The sequence below is a fragment of the Ochotona princeps genome, chromosome 4, assembly GCF_030435755.1.
Source record: "Ochotona princeps isolate mOchPri1 chromosome 4, mOchPri1.hap1, whole genome shotgun sequence".
In the NCBI taxonomy this organism is placed as follows: Eukaryota; Metazoa; Chordata; class Mammalia; order Lagomorpha; family Ochotonidae; genus Ochotona; species Ochotona princeps.
Window position 1 is genome coordinate 6620456 of NC_080835.1, and position 19808 is coordinate 6640263.

Sequence of the window (19808 nt, forward strand, 5' to 3'; positions counted from 1 at the left end):
GGGGGTGGATTGGGGGTCGCTGTGACTGGGCTGCAGCTCCCCCTGTGGTACATAAGGGGGAACCATGTGAGGGGAAGGTGAAGACTTTATTTACAAGCAAAAGTTTCCCAAAGTACTGAAACATCATAGGGAAAACATTACCTGAACAGAATGCAGAAAGTGTATGGTCATTTGTCCCACAAATCTGATTGTAAATGTTTTGGAAAATGCAAACTGCAGATAACAAAAGACTTTAAATATTTTTAAAGACTAAATATTTTAAACTCATTAATTGACAAAACTATTTTTACTCAGTCAAGCACCTGAAGGATTTTATAAAACATATTGGCAATACTTTGCAGGTAATCCAAATGACAAAAATAGCTATTACTTTTATCAGAAGAAAGATATAGTTTTTTATTTTTTTATATTTCTCTCACTTTGAGACCTCCAGGTTCCTATCTGGAAATCCCAAAGCCAGAGGAACCAAGCTATCAAATATGCCAAGGGACCTGAAAAGTATCCGATCAGAACAGGATTATTCATCACCACAAAATAGTATCTTTCCATTTAGTCAGGTTACATATTACAGTTACAGGTTACAGATCAGATTTTCACACATAAAAGTGGTCATTCAAGCATTTCAAAGTAAATATATATACCAAAAAAACAGCCTTTACTGTTTTACAATTCAGCTCTTCCCAACTGTAAAACAGCACGCACCCAGGGGACTGTTAGACTAGAATTCTGATTAGCAGTGGTTATCTTGGCAGAAGACCTGTTGAACCAGGTAGTTTTAAGATGAATAGAACACAAACAGACATGACAGACAAGCAGCCACCACACTGTCACAATCTAGAACCTGTACAGGACAAACCCAAAAGACACAATCCAGAACCTAATGACAATCCAGACCTGACATTCACAATCCAGACTACTGACAGATACATTCCATGCCCAATCAGAACCCTGAAAGGAGCCCAAACCTGACAGACACAATCCAGTACCCTGACAGAAACCCAAACCTGATGGACACAATCCAACTCTGACAAAAATAACCCATCACCCTGACAGAAACCCAAACCCAACCCCAAAAGACATAACCCAAACCTGACAGACACAATCCAGACCCTTGAAAAGAACAAAAACTCAACAGACAAAATCCAAAACCTTGATAGGAACTCAAACCTGACAGTCAAAATCCAGTACCCCGACAGAAACCCAGTCCTGACAGGAACCCAAATCCGTTGGGAACCCAAACCTGACAAGAACCCAGGAACCTGGGAACTCAAACCTGACAGGAACCCAGGAACCTGGGAACTCAAACCTGACAGGAACCCAGGAACCTGGGAACTCAAACCTGACAGGAACCCAGGAACCTGGGAACTCAAACCTGACAGGAACCCGGAAACCTGGGAACTCAAACCTGACAGGAACCCAGGAACCTGGGAACTCAAACCTGACAGGAACCCAGGAACCTGGGAACTCAAACCTGACAGGAACCCGGAAACCTGGGAACTCAAACCTGACAGGAACCCAGGAACCTGGGAACTCAAACCTGACAGGAACCCGGAAACCTGGGAACTCAAACCTGACAGGAACCCGGAAACCTGGGAACCCAAACCTGACAGGAACCCAGAAACCTGGGGACCAAAACCTGGGAACCCAATCTGACAGAAGCCCAGAAACCTGAAGGGAACTCAAACCTGGGGACCCTAACCTGACAGGAACCCAGAAATTTGGGGACCCAACCTGACAAGCCATAACAACATCTCATATGGACCCTGACTCCTGAAGTTGTGTTGCATACTCAGAAACAGAAAAAAAATGTTGAGAAACCCACGTATGGGTAAACTCACCTATGACCGTTCATACAAATGACTCTTCCAAAAGGTCAGTGTAAATCCCCTCAGCCAGGAATCCAGGATCGGCTGCTTGGGTCATATTAATGCTTCACAGTGGCCTCCCAAGACCTCCAAGCCAGGTTTTGGAGCATGGAGTGATCACTGCCTCTGACCAAGGACCTCATCTCACTTGGGGCTCCAAAATGTTCCAGAGTGAGAGAGAGATCACACCAGACCCAAGTGTAGGATGTTAGGAGAAGTCTTTATTGCCCAAGCTTGGTGACAGCAGCTCCTGTTACACTTCAGGAACCACTATGCCAAGCTGCCAATGTCAGGGGTTTTTAAGCTCTCATCCTCCAATCAGATGAGAACTATGCAGTACAAACAAAGCTTCCATGTGCAAGAGGCAGGCAGGGAGTTACCAGAGCCCTGTTTTCCTATACTTCACCTAATCTGGTACAATAGGAGGCAGAAGGTGCCAGGTGCGCAGAGCCTCTGGAGCAATTTTCACGTTGTCAATTGTTCTGAAAGGTGTGGAAGGCAGGAGGGCGGGATGTGCTTTTCCCCGTTCAATTAACTTGAATGGTGTGAGAAGAGGTAGGAAGAGCGGTGTGTGGAAACTCCTTATCTGTGTCCTGTCCACTGTCAATAAACCTGACAAGCAGGTGCAAGTCATCAATAGCGATGCCCCATTAGTAAATCAAGTCCTAAAACCCGTAAATGGAAAATTCGAGAAATACACTGTTCATGAGCTTTAATTTTGATCAGTGGATGAAATCTTAAATGCTCTTTCACACCATTGCAACACAGAGAATCATCTCTGCTATCTGCTCTGTGTATGCTACCCACCCATTAGTATGTGCAGCACAGTAAGACAGTTTATGAAAATGATCAACCACAGTCAGATACCTTCTGTTATGTTTTTGTCGTTATCCAATATTATTATTTATTGCTGCTCATCTTTTATAGTTTTCAGAATATAACCTTTAACTGTAAGATTTACTTTTATTTGAAAGGCAGCATTCCAGAGAGAAGGAGAGACAGAAATCTTTCAGCCACTGGTTCACTCCCCAATGACGAAAAGAACCATGGCTGTGCCTAATCTAGGAACTTTTTCAGGGCCTACCTCATGAGTGAAGGAACCCAAGGACTTGAGTCAACCTCTGCTGCTTTCCCAGACCATATGCAGGGAGCTGGATCAGAAGTGGAGCAGCCACAACTTGAACAGGCGTGTGTATGGGATGCTGGCACCACAGGCAGAGGCTTAGTCTACTATGCCACAGCACAACCTGCAAGAATATAACCTTTATCTCAGGCACATATATAAATACTCCATGTAACAAAGACTCTATGATGGACTGTGCCAGCCAGTGGATACTTCAAATACCTCATAGTGCTTGGAGTGGCAAGAACAGCAGCGATTCATAACTGGTGCACCATCAAAACCACTTGAGCAAGAACCTCGGAGAATGCCCTACATCAGGGACCTAGGGAGAGTGGGAAATTGGGTGGGCCTTCTCCCTTAATACCCCGCTTTAAACGTGAAGGAAACAATATGGAAATGATAGTCTTACCCACTTTCCTATAGCCCTTGAACCTTTTTACCCTAATTAACTATGTAAAGATTGTCAAAAATATAATAAAACATTAAAAACAAATAAATACTCTGTGTATATAGGGTATGGGATTCCTATAGTTTCAGCCTTCTCCCCCAGGAAACTTTGACCTGTCCTTTCCGCCCCCAGATAAGAGGGAAAACTGTAACAGATGGCGAGCCTGACTCAGCCTTACACTTCTCCCAGTCCTCTCAACAAGGCAGTTGGATTATTAAACTTATCTGTGTGCAGAAACACACTGATTACACTGCTCACTCAATATGTGGGCAAAATGGGAGGATGAGTTGTGCTAACCCTGTCTGACCCGTCCAGAGATTCGGAATTTGATCCCAACTCAGTTCCTGAGCCCAATCTTTCTTTCTAAGTGAGTTACACAAAGATGTTTTCCAAGAAGATGCTTCCGTGCCTTTTCCGCACAACCCTCAAAGACAATCAGTAAGGGAACAACTAGAAAGTGTCAATTAGTGATTATGAAACGGGACAGGCTGATCTTACAGTGGAGCAGGAGTGCAGAAGCTCTGCTATGTAGCAGCTGGCAAAACACTGACCAGCTTCAATTTCCTGAGCTTCCGCATGGAGGCTCCGCACACTGCCTTCACAGGCTGCTCCAGCACTCAGGGTTCAAGGCCAGCACTGAGCCTGGCTGCTCCCATGCTGTCCATGGAGAACACCCACAGGTGCTTGCCTCATTCATGGGACAGAGAAATGGGCCTTAACCAAGCGGACCTGTATACCACTGACCACTCAGGCCATCCTTCTGAAACCAAGAATGGAACTGAACTATTTTGGACTGAACCAAGAAGCCAGGAACAGGCTGATGCTGAAGTTGGGAGAAATTCCATTCGGATTTCCACATGGGAGGCAGGGATCCAGTCACTGGAGCCCTCACTACTGCCTCCAAGGGTCTGCACTGTCAGGAAGCTGGAACTAGGAGCAGAGCTGGGAACTGAGCCCAAGCACTCCGAGGCCAGTGCCCACCCAAGAGGAAAGTTTTTGGTGCACCAGTAGTTGCTGTTCTCAGTGTTGTCTTCCACAGGTGGCACCAAACGGAGGACCCAGCAAGCACAAGTTTGGCAGAACTCTCCTTGAGAAATGCTCTCTGAGCTTGCTTATGCAGGTGTTGCCCATTTGACACATCATATTTCTATTCCCTCACCTCTTCTGCGTCCTCTTCTCCCAGCCCAGGACCCACCATCACTGCACGACAGTGTCTTGATGGTCAAGATGGACACACACAAGCATGGTCCCAGAAGCCCCATGTGCCACCTGACATGCAAGGCTTCCAGTGATGCCACCCCAAGCAGGATGGGTGCTCATGGGGCAGCCAGGCCAGCAGGCCTCCCAGCTTGAGACTTCCACTCCAGGCTTCTTGCCTCTGAGATTAACTCATGATAAATACATGTGTGCCCCCAAATGTGGGCTATGGCCTAGGTTGCATTGTACCTAGGCAGTGTTACACCACTGGGAGAAAAGTAGCTAGCAGTTGGAAGGATTCCTGGGCCTGGTTAATGCCAAATCTGTGTTAACCATACAAGTGTGCCAGCACAGTCACCTGGCCTATTCCATTTCTTTTTTTTCCCTAAATGTATGTGGGGGTGCTGGGTCTGTGTAACCAGTGGGAGGGTTCTGACAGGGTCCAGTTCACCTGATCTATGTCCTTAGGCCCATCTTCATAGTGAGTGCCAGGTCCATGAGCCCTGACACGGAGGGTCCAGTGGGGGCCGGGTCACCAGACCTGGTCCTTAGGCCTACCTGTGCTATGGGTGCCAGGTCTATTAGTCCCAGGGGTAGGGAGATCATGCAGTTCCTGGGTTGGCCATCCTGGGATACCAATAGTGCTTGGTAAAGCCCATGGACACATTGTGTCACCCTGGTCAGGGCTTAGTGTGTGGGCTTGCAGAGGGTTCTAAAGGATGGCCCAGGTCTGGGTGTGCTAGGACATGAGGGCTCACATCAAGGATGGTGGTCTGGCCATGGAGTGCCTGTGTCAGAACCAGGCCTCCTAAGTGGAAAAGATCGAGCAGTGGATGGCAGTGCCAGATGCACAGGAGGATATGGCAGCCCATTGGAGCCTATAGAGGGCATCTGGTGCCATAGCAGAGGAAGTAAGGCAGAACAAATTGGGCAACTCTCCCAGCCCAGAAATGACACCAAATATCTGGGCAAATGCAGGCTCTAAGGTCAACTGTGTCACCCAATGGACCTTGGATGGATTTCCTCATCCATGGATTAGTGAGATTGACATCATTTCAGAACTATCAAGAACACTTAAGCGCAACCCTCAGAACATGCTCCTTGTTGGGAACCCTAGTTGATATTGGGTGGCTGTTCCCCATCCCTGGGCACTGGGGACAGTGCCACAAGCACTAAGGTCCAGTGACTGCTGCATTGCCTCATAGGAACTGTTGCTGTGCTATGAACACTAAGGTGCCATGGCTGCTGTATTCGCTTGGGCATGGGGTTGAATCTCACACCTGGCAGGGTTTCTGATTTTACAATGCTCTTATTGGACTCATACAAGCTAATAGCTTCACCTAATTCTCTAGTGCCCAGACCTCACTCTTGACCTCCAGACCCCATCTCCCTGCTGCACATCCCACTCAGCACCCACAAGAGGGCGCCCCATAGACATCACACTCAACACTTCAAAGCTGAACCCCTGCTCTTCTGCCTTCCCCAGACCTGCCCCAATCTGGAACCTTCACATCTCAACTCCCTCTGGCTAATGCTCAAAGCCAGAGCCTTCTACCCATTCTTGATTCCTCTTCCTGTCCTCTCACCTCCTCAGGAAATCCTGGTGGATTTATGATATGGTATAAACTGTGTCCTCTCCAAAAATATTCATAGACTGAAATTGTCATTGCCTGGTACCCTGGAATTCAGCTGTATTTCAGGGTAGGGTTTTGAGAGAGGTGATTACAGTGAAGTCATCAGGTAAACGTTTGAAGAGCATGACTGGTGCCCTTCCACAAAGATGAAAAGTTGGCACAGGTACTCAGAGGGAAGACCATGTGACCACACAGCTGTCCACAAGAAAAGGAGATGGGCACCAGGAGACACCAACCCCGTGGGCACCTTGACCTTGGTCTTCAGGCCTCCAGAATCATGGAAACATACATCTGTGCTGTCCGTGATATTTGTTTGGTCCCTGAGCTAACCAGTACACTCTCTCTTTAAAGTACACAAAGAACCCAGTCACCACTTCTCTTCCTGTTGTCAGCAGCTCTGGCACCTGTCCTTGCCCCTCCCAGCCTGGGCTGCACAGGCTGCTCTCAGCCCAGGGATTCTGTGAACCTGAAGTCAGATCATGTCACTGCAACCCTCTGATGGGTCAGGGATAACACCAACACTTTTATCTCTAGGCGGTCATCTATCGCTTGCTTCCAGGTTCCAGGCATCCTTCCACACATATGCAGGCTAATAACTTCTGCCATTGTCCCTACACTGAGTTCACCTGCTCATCCTTGAGACAACTAACATCCAGCTGTCGAATCCCCTTCTACTTAATTATGTTTCTTGTAGCCAAATATGCCCTGATACACTCTATGGGACACTGGGCAGAGTGGTGGTTAAGGCTCCCACGGCTTTTTGCCCTCACTGTCTGGGGACAGTTCCAAGACAGTGTCCTGGGGAGCACTGGCCCTCCCTGCCTTTGAACCCTGCCCGTGCTGGCGTGGGGACAGCTGCCCAGGGTTCTGATTAGATGATACCTGTAGTAGCTTCTCAAGCAGGGACAAGAAAACAGAACTCCTCCTGGCTGCCATAACGTGAACCCAACACCCACCCCATGATCCCAGTGGCGCCAGCAGGCACCCACCTGCTCACCTCCAGGAACAGCCAGTTCCTAAGTACTTGCCTCCCTTTAAGAATGTTAACCATTTATGGGCTTTGTAAACAGGGTGAAAAAGAACCAAAGTGAAACTCTGATCCAGCCAACGCCCTGGCTGGGGAAATTCCCTGGGACTTTCTCTACAGCTCTGCCTTGGGCCAATGGGAAATTCTCCTTGTTAGCGGCCGTTGTCACCTAGAAGCTTTTTGTTCCTTGTTGAAGTGTATGGCTGGTTGTGCAGAACTGGCCTCCTCTGGGAGGGTGCACAGTAAAGGTTCCCAGCCCTCCAGATGAGGAGCAGAGGGAGGAGCTTCAGGGGCCTCACCTGCCTCAGCAAGGGACCCTGTTCATCAGACACAACTGGGAAAGGAGCCAGAGTGTGGTCTTCAGGAGACATCCTGGGCCGTGGAAAGTGTGAGGTGTCTCCATGATGTCTACTGCTGCTGCTGACTGGGGTTCCATCTCTTCTCAGCGCACAACAGGTTGGTTTCTGTCCTCCTACCTTGGTGGCATTTGTCCTAACTTAGGAAATGCCATGGGGGTTGGCATCTGGTGAGGGGGGATGCGATTTCCACCTGTGACACCAGCACCCAACAGGAACACTGCTTCCTGTCCCAGCTGCTCCACTTCTGACCCAGCTCTCTGCTAATGGCCTGGGAAAGGCAGCAGAAGAGGGTCCAAGTGTTGGGTCGCTCCTACCCATGTGGAACACCCCGATGAAGCTCGTGAAGTCTGGCTTCAGTTTGGCTCAGTCTCAGCCATTGCAGACATTTGGGCATCAGGTAGATGATATTCTCTCTATGTGTGTCTCTCTCTTTCTCTGCCTTTCAAATAGAATCTTCTAATAAAGAAACAACACTTCAGCATTCAGCACTCTCTACCTCCCCCGGCCATCAGCTCACATACGCAGAGTTGGCAGGAGCTCCGGGCAGGTGCAACCACTGAAAATGAACAGATGGACTATGGTTTGAGCTCTGGCTTTGACGGGAAATGAGCCAATTCTGGGAAGGCAGTTACAGACTCTGGGCACAGGCCCTGTGGATATTATCTAATCTTGGGAGGAGATTTAGTGCTACCTAACCAAACCAGGGCTCTCCTAACCAGACAGTTATCTCCTTCCCAGGCAGGGCCCAAGCTCATGTGTTACAGGGCACCACTTCCCAGTCAACATTCTTCCTTTGGCCTGGGAAAGTAGTTGAGGACAACCCAAAGCCTTGGGATCCTGCACACACATAAGAGACCTGGAAGAGTCTCCTGGCTCCTGGTTCCTGGCTTCAGATCAGCTCAGTTCTGGCTGTTGTGGCCACTTGGGGAGTGAATCATCGGATGGAAGATCTTTCTTTCTGTCTCTCCTCCTCTGTATATCTGATTTTCCAATAAAAATAAATCTTTAAAAAAAAAAAGGAAAAGAAAAAGAGATCTTCCATCTGCTGTTTCACTCCCCACAATGGCTCTTACAATAGGGCAGGACCAGATCAGACAAGGTTAAAAACAACCAGGTTTCTCAAGTGGCTAGCAGGTGCCCAAGTACTTGGGTCATCATGTGCTGCTTTCCCAGGCACATTAACAAAGTGCAGAATTGCAAGTAGAACAACTGGGATGCCAGTGTCGCAGGTAGTGGCTTAACTCACTGACTCATGATTCTGGTCCTGCCAATTGTCTTAAACATTTCTCATACAGAATGTTTCTCCAGGCTGTTTTTGTCACGTAGGTTCATGGAGCAAGGTGTCTGGAAGATGTCATGTACTCTATACTCCCTACCAGAAGCAGTCCTGGGGATTAAACATGTTTCAAAATTCTCACACAGAGCCCGGCACAGTAGTCTAGTGATAAATTTCTTGTCTTGCATGTGCCTGGATTTCATATGTGCACTGCTTCATGTACTGGCTACTCTATTCCCCCCACCCAGCTCCCTGCTTGTGTCCTGGGAAAGCAGTCAAAGACAGCCCAAAGTTTTGGGACTCTGCACTTGTGTGGGAAACCCAGAAGAAACTCCTGGCTCCTGGCTTTGGATCAAAGCTTTCTTATAATCAGTTGGGGAGTGTAGCAGTGCATGGAAGATCTTTCTTCTGTCTCTCCTTCTCTCTGTATATCTGCCTTTCTAAGAAAAAATAAATATTAACAAACAGTTCTCATACAGGGTGAATCAAGATGGCAGAATAGTTTGAGAACACATTTGAACAGACAGAGTGTTATGGAGCATAGCCAGTGATAGCCATCATGCCTTGACAGTGGGCAAATGGAATGTGGTTGTGTCCCCCACTCTAATTATGTACTCTTAAATAAGTTCCTGAAACTGTGACCTAAGCACCGCCCTCCCCACATAGGTGTTCTCTGCTGCCCACCTGTGACTTTCACCTGTCATCTGAGAGGGTGCAGTATAGCATTGTGTAACCACTCCACCCACTCGCCTGGATAAAGGCTCATGATAGGGAGGGGCTCGTTGTCTTGGTTGGTTGCTCCCTCGTTGCTCCAGCACCTCGACTCTTGGCTGTCCAAGGACAGGTATTCCCTGATCATAGCTCCTGTGTGTCTGTATTCCTCACTCTCAGTTTATTGCTTGGGTGGGCAATGAAGATAGCAAGGCTTTGTATTTCTGGTTTGTGTGCTGTCATGATTTCCACGAGAGGTGAGGCCTAGCAGTAGTGGAATGTGTACAGAGAAGCCAGCGAAAGATGGATATCTGCAGCTTTGTGAGTGTTTCTGGGTTATTCATGGCATGTCTTTTGGGATAACTTTTATTTTTGGAGATGCTTGGACATAGGTCTTCAGCTTAACTGATAGACTTCAGGGTAATGACCTCTTGGGGTTCATCTTGGGGTCATAATTGATTGTATTATGGTTGATTGGATTGCCAGTATGGACTTGTGGTTTGCTATTTCTAGTGTACTCTGTTGTCACCAACTTTTTAAAATAAAGACTCCTTAATAAACCTTAGATATGTCTGGTGTGATCTTACATCCACAACAAAAGAAACATTAGCCAGGGTGAAGCAGAGAGGGCACATTCCAGGAAACAGGAGAGGACAGAACAATGGCAGAGGGGTACCTGGAGACTGACTGATGAACACAGGAAAGCAGCACAGACAGTGGTGCGGTGCTGCAGTGACCTGATATGCCAGTGACATTTAGCAAGTGGTGACCTAACCACTTGTGGCTGGAACTCCACCAGGCACAAGGTGGGAAGGGATGTTCAGTGGGAGCTCAGGAGGTGAATCCCAAAGAACTGCCTGTCCTGCTGGTTTGTTTGATTTGACCAGGAGCAAAGATAGAGCAGCAGATTCCAAACAGGCAGTGGAGGAACATGGTGGATTGCACAGCTCAAATCCCCACTAAGGCTGAATCGGGTGCCATCTTGTCTGTGGAAGCAATGACTATGGGGCAAGCCTGAGCATGTACTAAGCTGGGAGTGAATTAATTTCAGGCTCAGTGAATTGCAACAACGTGGCATGCGTCAGGTTCCACCAAAAATAGGTCTGGGTAGTCACCAGATCTAATGGTCAGCAGATTAAACACTCCAGGAGTTTCACATCAGGTGCCATTTTGTACAGTGTGGCAAAGGCTTTGACATTGCAAGGATAAGAATGAGCTGCACATGTGCTATCATCCTGGAAACTGTGCGAGTCAGAACTGGAAGAAACGTTGTACTGATACTGGTGCAAAAATAGCGAAGGATCACAGTAGGTAGAGAGTAGTAAGCCAGAAGCTGGTGCTACACAGACCATGGTGGAAACATAAGAACCCAGATCTGAAACTTGCTGGAGTGAGTGGTGCAACTGACTGCAAACAAAGAGCCATGTACCAACCACAATAAGTAAAACCGAACTGCAGACTTGTGGCTGACAGAGCTTAGAAACCTGCCCCAAGGAGAAGGATCTGATAACCAGAAGTACAATGACCAAGACCAAAAGAAGAGACAAAGGCACAATGAATATTACTGAAGACTCCCCTGCAAAGGAGCAAAACCCTTTGTCAACCTCAGAGTTCAGTGAGGAACACATTGAGAAAATGGGGGATACAGAATTCAAAACACTAGTTATAAAGCTTCTTGTCAGCAATGAGAAGCATGTAATACAGTTCAAGATTTTAAGGTATATGCCACACAGGAAATGAATCCAATGAAAGATGATATATCAAAATTAAGAACACAGTGGAACAAATTAAAAGTACAGTGGAGAGTCTCCAAAATAGAATGAAAAAAGCAGAATAAAGAATGTCAGAATAAGAAGATATTTTCTGTCACCACAAACAAACAAAAAGCTGGAAGCAGAGTGGGGTCAAGCTAAAAAAAGTATTCAGGAATTGAAAGGCACTATTAAAAGGCCAAATGTAAGAGTTATGGGAGTCACAGAATGTGCAGATAGAGAAGCTGGGTTTGCAAATGTATTAAATGAGATAATAAGGGAAAATGTTCCTAATCTAGAGAAAGAATTGGAAAACAACATCCAGGAAGGGCACAGAACTCCCAACAGGATTGACCAAAACCAATCTTCACCACATGGTACATGAAAATTAATCTCTCTTTAATTGAACATAAATGCTATTGGGAGTGTTCAGGGAGGAGTTGATTATTCTATTCATTGCAGTTGCCTCCTTCCCCATGACTCATGGGCCTACAACTGAGCAGCAGGAATATTCCATTCAGAGATCACTGCATTCAGCCATCTGATTCTTCAAGAAGCTCAACCAGACCTTCCCATCATCAATGAGAGAGATGCAGGTGCTAAGAGTAAGTGCTCTTCTGTAGGTAGTCTTCAACTGGAGGGTTTCTGACAGCTTCTTCATGTGGTTGTGACTTTGGGAAATGTACTCAGATGAGTACCGCTCCCAACAAAGCCCCAGCAGCAGCAATCTTAACCTGTAAGGTATAACAGTGCACTTCAAACAGGATACACGGCACTGATGTTTTCCCTCACCTGGCATTCAGCAACTATACTAGGGAGAATCTGACTGTGTCCCCTGGAATTCACTGCTCTGCAGAGGACCCGTGAGATCTCCTAGGGATAAAGGAACCTGAACTCAGGCCAGACTCTCCCCAGCAACTCACAGGACAACTTAGGAGCTATGTTCACATCAGAGCCAGAGGTAAGGACCCCACACTCTGTCAGAGGCAGCAAGGTCCTCGGGGTGCTCTGTGGAACCCCTCCACTTGCACCAAGGAAGGAAAGGCTGAGAGGAGTAGGAGAAGTAACCTGACACTCAGTGGTTACGGACTCAAGTCTTCTGAAACAGGCAGCTTGGTACCTGGGATAGATTCAGGCAACTGAGACCACCACCAGCTTGATGAGGAGGGGCCGTTGACTTTGAGTGACATCAGGGGAGGTGACAGGGTATGGCACATGCCCATATAAGAGTAATGTGATCTATCTCTAAGCCCTTGGTGGCCTCAGCTTCCTCTCCTGTATAATGGGATAAGAGATCTGTCCCTTTCTGTGGGTGACGGGAGAAACAGAGGTCAGGCAGAGTGGCTCTGACTCCAGCACCACCTCCCAATTTTCACAACTCTTTCTCACCCGCTTTGCCCACTGCAAACCACCAAGCTGATGGCACACAGGTATTCACTCTACTTTCTGTATTACAAAAGCAAATTTCCCTGAGAAAGCTGGTTTGGTAGCTCTTCCACCCAGCATTTGTGCCACAATCTGAGCCAGCTATTCCTGGGGGTCATGCTCCCCGCACCATGCTGAGGAGCCTAGGAAAGATTTTCCCTTTGGGAAATGCTCATCAAAGAGAAGATGAGAGCAGGTGTTGTTGTGCAGAGAGTTAAGCTACCACCTTGAATGCCAACAACCCAAATCAGACTGGCTTTTCCACTTCTGATGCAGTCTCTGTTAATGTGCCTGGGAAAGCAGCAGAACATGGCCTCAATACATGGGTTCCTGTACCCACATAGGAGACCTGGATGAAGATGCTGTTTCCTTGCTTCAGTCTGGACAATCCTTGGCCACTATGGCCTTCTGGGAAGAGACTCTCTCTCTCTCCGCTTTCAAATCTATAAATCTTTTTCAAAATTTGCTTTTCAGAGGAGTAAACAGTGATTTTCCAGTGGACACACAGCACTGATTGTGGCACCAATGCGAGTGTGTTCACATTCTGAAGCTAACCAGGGCTCTTAGTCCCAGTGGGCTCAGCCACAGAGCAGCTGAAGACAGTCACCATCTCAGTGAGGTGCACTGCTTCCATGGCCAGTCCTGCTAGCCAAGCATGACAGGTGTGTTCTCTCAGCTGCCCTTCCCAGATATCTACCCCACCTGGCGTCTCTTGGACTGACCTGCGTGCTGTGTCTCCTTCCATATCTCATCTCACAGGCAAAGTGCTCACAGTTCGACAACAGCACTTGATAGAAGCGAGGTTTTCCCACGTTGGCCTCTGCCAGCTGGATAATCTCCTGGACCGGCTTTGGGCGGTACTTGTTGTCCCAGGAGTTGTTGATTCGGTACTCGTCTTTGTCCACCACAATCTCCAGGAGCTCCCGCAGCACTTTGCCTTTGAAAAGTCTAATTGAATTGTCATTGCTGTAGCTGGAGGCAGAAGACAGCATGCCTGGGGTGACAAAGAGGTAAGTTCAGGTGCTGTAGTGCAGCAAGGGAGGGACCAGGAGAATGAGAGGGCAGAAGAACACAACTCCTCTGCTCCTGACCTTGGAATTTGCCTTGCCCTTCCTACTCCTCTTTTCCACTCTCTTTACATGTTCAATTTAATTCACAGCATTACTTCACACACACACACACACACACACACACACACACACACACACTTAGGAACTGAATTTTTAACAGCATGTTAACTACATGTTCCTGTAGCAGCAAATGTACAATGTTTTATAGAAGAGAATGGTTCCCCGGGTACCATACTGACTTGCTTAACTTGTTCCTAGACATCATTGTTATCTAACCTTCTGGACTAAGACAAGTATATTATAAAAACATTTACTTTTGTGCATCTTTGAGCACATGTCTGACTCAAAACTTTTTAACTTTTTAAATATTTCCTAGGAAGAAGTCTCATTCTGGTTTATGTGATTTCTTCTTGGTTAAAAAAAAGCATCTTCTCCATTGTCCAGACCAATTTTGAGTCAGACAAATTAAGTAAAATACTCAAGAACCAAAAGTTGTGGCACAAAGTTTTGAATCAACTCCAGAAACCTGGCAACTTGTATACTATCCTGTAGAACCTTTGTGATCTGCGGGAAAATGAGAAGTTTCTTCTCACTTTCTTACTTCCCGTAATCTGGTAGAGTTCTGGATATAACGTGATTATCAACAGATGAAGTGCACTTGCCTTTGTGTAATGAATAAAAGCTTTGGATATCATCACACAGAGAGGAACGGAAGCCAATAAGTCCGGTAACGAATGGTGCTTTTGGTTCACAGTTCTCAACACCAAGCTGATGGGATAGCAACTCAGGCTTACCTGGACCGACTAGATGGACCACGTAACCCTCTCCTACATAGACAGCCCAGTGCAAGTAGACTTTGCGAGAAATCTCAATGAGGTCTCCAGGCTGTGGGTTATCACTTGACTGCAATAGAAGAACCAGAGAGACTCTAGAAAGGTTTGCAGAAAATAGCAGTGATTTGGCATCTGTAGCAACAACTTACTGCAGAACTGCCCACTCACCCACGGGCAGTGCCAGGTGAGAACGCAAGGAGGGAAGACTCTGAACTGTTCCTCTGGTAGATTCACCAGAGAATCCCTAGCAGAGACATCAGGAACAGGTTTTGGCCTTGGTATGCATTGGTTTCATGACCTCTGTGTGTGTGAATCTGGAGGTGTGTGACTGTACCTGTACACACATATACAAGGCAAAGCAGCCCTTTAGGCGACATCAGCACATGATACTACACAAGGAATATCTCCCATGTTGCAGAAGCAGGCCCAGCCTAGGCAGCATTGAAATACTGGCTACTGAACCCACTCCTTAGCCTGGGTGCCAGCCATGTCCTATGGCCGTGCACTGTGAATATACTTTCTGTGTTCACTCTTTAGTACAAGACAGACTACCCATCGCAGGGCTATTAGACTCCTAGAGGAGGAAAACCACTCACCCACAAGCACAGTTCTCTAGTGCAAGGGAAATAATTCACAGACAATACTACAACCACTTGCATCCCTGGAGTCTCATTCTAGAGTAGGAATCTCCCTGACCACACCAGGGTCAGGAACCAGACAACCATTGACAGGACCTGTGTGGCCTAGAACCTATAGTCATTGCCTAAATAACTATCCCAAACATGCTTCTCCTGCCCCATGCATTTCTTCCTGCAGATGCTCAATGAAGGCCCTTACCCACCTCCCCTCCCACACAAGCCTCTTGGCCTTCTGCCTAATCCTAATATTTCTCCAAGTGACCCAGCAGAAAGCATCTGCAAGCAACAAGTGTTCTTTCCATTGCAATTTTCTCTTGCTCCTATTTGGTCCCTCAGACCCTGTCGTGTTTTCTGTTCATCTTTGGGTAGTCTAAGACAAGCTGCTCATGGGGTAACCTCTGTTTCACAGTCCAACCTTTGGAGTGCCCAACCTTTGGAGACTCGTTTATTGCCAACAGCAGTAGCAGAAGGCTTCTTAAGGCTGCATCGAGGGCAGTAGGACCAATGCCAGTTATTGTAGCAAACATACAGGCCCCAACAAGGGAGGCAGCAGCTGGCAGCCACAGAGGACTCGCTTCACTGAGGGCAATAGGAAATGGCATTTCCCATTCACTGATGTTGGGTGTTTAGAGGACTTACCCTAATCCCTCAGCTGCAACACAGTTCTCCCTGCCTGCTTCACACACTAATCCAACAACAGTCACTGATTTCCTCCACATTCAATATCCCTTACATGGGACTGGGAGTGCCACACCCCAGACTCCACTTTGTCCCCAGGCAACGGAGCCTGCTTTCTGGGGTCCTCTTTTCTGTTCCCACTGTTTATGAGGTCCTGCCTTCCGTGGATGTCATTGCCAACCCAGTACTCATCAGTCATTGCCCAACTGGATGATTGGGGTCATTGTTCGCTCTTCATCCAACCACTAGAATTATGTCCACAAACAAAACATTCATTGTCTCCTGAACAGGAAACCTCAGACTAGATTCAGCAGCTCCCCAAGGCCACCAGGGACACGGGCTGTTCCCATCATCACGCGTACATCACAAGTACAGTGTGGCAACAGTCTGTGTGGCCACACTGCAAGTGAGTCATCTCACCTGCCAAAAGACAAAAGGAGGAGCACCAAGTGCTCCCCATCCCTGAAGAGTAAAATCTTCCCCATAATCCTCAGGCTGACTTGCTCACATCCTATATTGGCTTGAACCATTGACACGTCTGCCCCAAACCAATCATGGAAAAATTGAAGGAGCAACCCTGAGAAGCTAGGATCACCCACAGGGCATCACCTGGATCTGTGGGAAGGACCCCATCCTCCAGGTCTCTTAGTGCAGAAGGAGGTAAATAACAGTGGTGTGTATGAGAATGTAGGTAAGTAGCTATTGGTCAGCCAACAAACATGTTACATACATACGTACTTCTCATCCACCATCACAACTATAAGGAGATTGGTGACAAACTGGTTTTCCATCAGGAGTCAGCTAGAAAAGTAGAATCAAGTGCCTCATGTAGGTTTGGAATGGTATCTTGGAAGATACCACAGAGGTCTCTGCATGTGGCCGGAATTCCAGCAGAGAGAGCCCATAACAGGGACTCCAGAAGAACATTAGTCAGTTCAGCTCCTGGGGAGGAGTGACAACCATTCATCTGAGAACAGAGGAGAGAAGCATGGGGCCATCCTAGGAGAGTCTGACAAGCAATCTGTGATTGTGAGGATGCTGTAAATGAGGGAGGAGGCACCTTGTGCCTACCAGGGGCAGGTGCATAAAGATGGGAGACCCAATGAGAAGTCATGGAGTCACACATCCTCTCAGAGCCTTTGTAGCACAGACATAGCAAATGCTGGCCTTGACCACCCCCAAGGCTAAGGGAGGAACAACTGCTTCAAAACAGAGCTCACCTGCCAACAGGGATTCCTATGATTTCACACATTTTTCTCTCATTAGAACCCTGTGATTCACAGCAGTGTTATCTGCTATGTACTTGTGTATAAGGAAACTGAGTCTCACATTGGCTCAAGTGACTTCAGGAAGGTTTCCCCACTGGTGGGTGGCAGGCAGACAGTTTGTGTATACTAGGAGAGCATCTGCATCAGGCTTCCATGTCCCTTCCCATGCAGATGATACTTCCCAACATTTTCCCAAACTGCAGTGTATTCTTCAAGGATATGACACATGGCTGAACTCCTCCTGTTATTTTGACAAACTGAACAAGTGTCATAAGCTCCATGAGCCCAGATCACCTTGGGCAGCCTGGCACAAGGCCAAATCCATTGCATTGTCAGGACATGAGATTTTAAGAGTTTTTAAAATGTGTGGTACTGCAATATTGCTGCGTGAATACTATTAGTGCTACGACATGAATACTGTGGTGTTAGCATATCATCTTAGGATCAAAAAGGCCAAGTAAGTTTCAAAGAAAACTTTTTTGGGAAGTGGAAGTTGACATCCATAAGGTGGCCTTACCAGTGGGCGAGGTATCTGGCCGTATCGTAGATCGTTGACAAATTTCTCACAGTTTTTAACACAGACTTTGTAATTCACCCTCTTGTTAATTAGCCTTTGTGCAGAAGCAATGATGTCATGCATAGGCTGGGATCTGAATTCATGGTCCAGGTGGTTGTTGACCCAGTAGAAGCTGCCCTTTGCTGCCTCCTTCAAGGTCTCCTTGGTTACTTTGGCTTTGCCTCCTGGATTGGTGAAGAAGTTAAGAAGGCCCCTTTTGGGAAGCTCACCTGGAAATCACAAAGAGAAGTTGACATACAGGGAGGAAGGCAGACAGAAGGCATGAGGAACAAAGATAAAAGTTCCTAAGACTGAGCTTTCACAGGGCGGTTGAGAAATCTCGGATGGCTTTTATGCTTAACGATGTGTGAATATGTGACATGTTGAACATGCACACTTCAATGTCTGCATCATATGATGATATCATGACATTGCATTCTAAGTGTGTACACATGTCATCCCAGGACTGGTATTGTAGTGGAATGGGTTAAGGCACTGCTTTGATGCTGGCATCCCATATTAGAGCACCAGTCTCTATCCAGCTACTCCACTTAGGATCCAGCTCCCTGATAATGCACCCGAGAAAACAGTGGGACATGACCCAGGTGCCTGGGCCCCTGCTACCGACACGGGCAACCCAGAAGGACCCAGAAGGTATTACAGGTTCCTGGCTTCAGACATTTGAGGAATATACCACCAGATTGAAGTTTGTTTGTTCTCTCTCTTTTCAGATAAAGTTCTAAAAAAGGGAAGAGGAGAATATGCCAATGGGCTGTTGTGACATTGATGACAGTGATTTTTTTTGTCCAATGCAGCCAACCTGCTGTGTAAATGCCATCACAGGGCCTAACATGACAGTCTAGTGGTTCAGTCCTCATCTCACATCTGCCAGGGTCCCATATACATTTCATTTTTTGTCCCAGTTGTTCTGCTTCTTATCCTGCTCCCTGATTGTGGTCTGGGAGAGTAGCAGAGAATGGCCTAAGGCTGTGGGACCTTGTACCCATGGGGAGAGCAGGAAGAAGCTTCTGATGCCCGGTTTACATTCAGTTCAGCTCCAGCTGCTGCGGCCACTTGGGCAGTGAACCAATCGACAGAAAATCTTTCTCTCTGTCTCTCCTTATCTCTATATTTGCATTCCAATAAAAATAAATAAATCTTAAAAAAAAATCCTACAGTCAAGGACACAAAGGCCTCTGCATCTAACTTGCCAGGTTTCCTTCAGCATTCTGTTTTCTTTCACTAACAATATGTCCATTCATTTTCTTTCTCAGAACTCAATTCTCATCCTTAGCAGAACACATTTAAAAAAAGATTTCTTATTTGAAAGTCAAAGTTACAGAGAGAGGGAGAGAGAGAGAGAGAAAGAGAGAAAAAGAAAGAGGGAGAGAGGCAGAGAGAATGACAGATGTTCCATCCACTGTCTCACTCCCTACACGGCCTCAACCATCACAGTTTGGTCATGCTGAAACCTGGAGCCGAGGCTTCATTAAAGTCTCTAGGTTGGGTGGCAGGAATCTAGGAACTTGCACCGTCCTCTGCTGCTTTTCCCAGTCCATTAACAGGGAGCTGAATTGCAAGTATAAGAGCCAAGATATGAACTGGCAACTATATGGGGTACTGGCAATGCAGACACCACCTATTCTTGCTATGCACAATGCCAACCCCTTAAAAAATGTTTGGAAAATCACATCTTCAGCTGGCCTTACCTGGGCAAGCAGTCAGGTGGATCACATCTCCATCTCCCATGTAGATGGCCCAACCCTTATAGCCAATGGAAAAAATCTCAATGATGTCTCCAGGCTGTGGTTTCTCTGAAAACTGCAACAGAAAAATCAGGATGGTGCAGATGGGGCCACAGCACAGACCCTGGCTGGGTAGCTACAGCTGATCCTGGGAACCCTGGCAGTGTTCTTCTCCTCATGAGTACCAGCGAAGAGAGAGTTTCT

At 47.0% G+C, this 19808-nt stretch overlaps 1 long non-coding RNA gene across 1 annotated transcript; it reads left to right on the forward strand.

The window, feature by feature from the left end:
* The first annotated feature begins 9697 nt into the window (after nucleotides 1–9697).
* LOC131480037 (uncharacterized) lies at nucleotides 9698–15093 on the forward strand. Its single transcript, XR_009245223.1, has 3 exons — nucleotides 9698–9773; nucleotides 11854–11996; nucleotides 14641–15093. It is a non-coding gene; the product is annotated as an uncharacterized LOC131480037 (long non-coding RNA).
* The last annotated feature ends 4715 nt before the right edge of the window (nucleotides 15094–19808 follow it).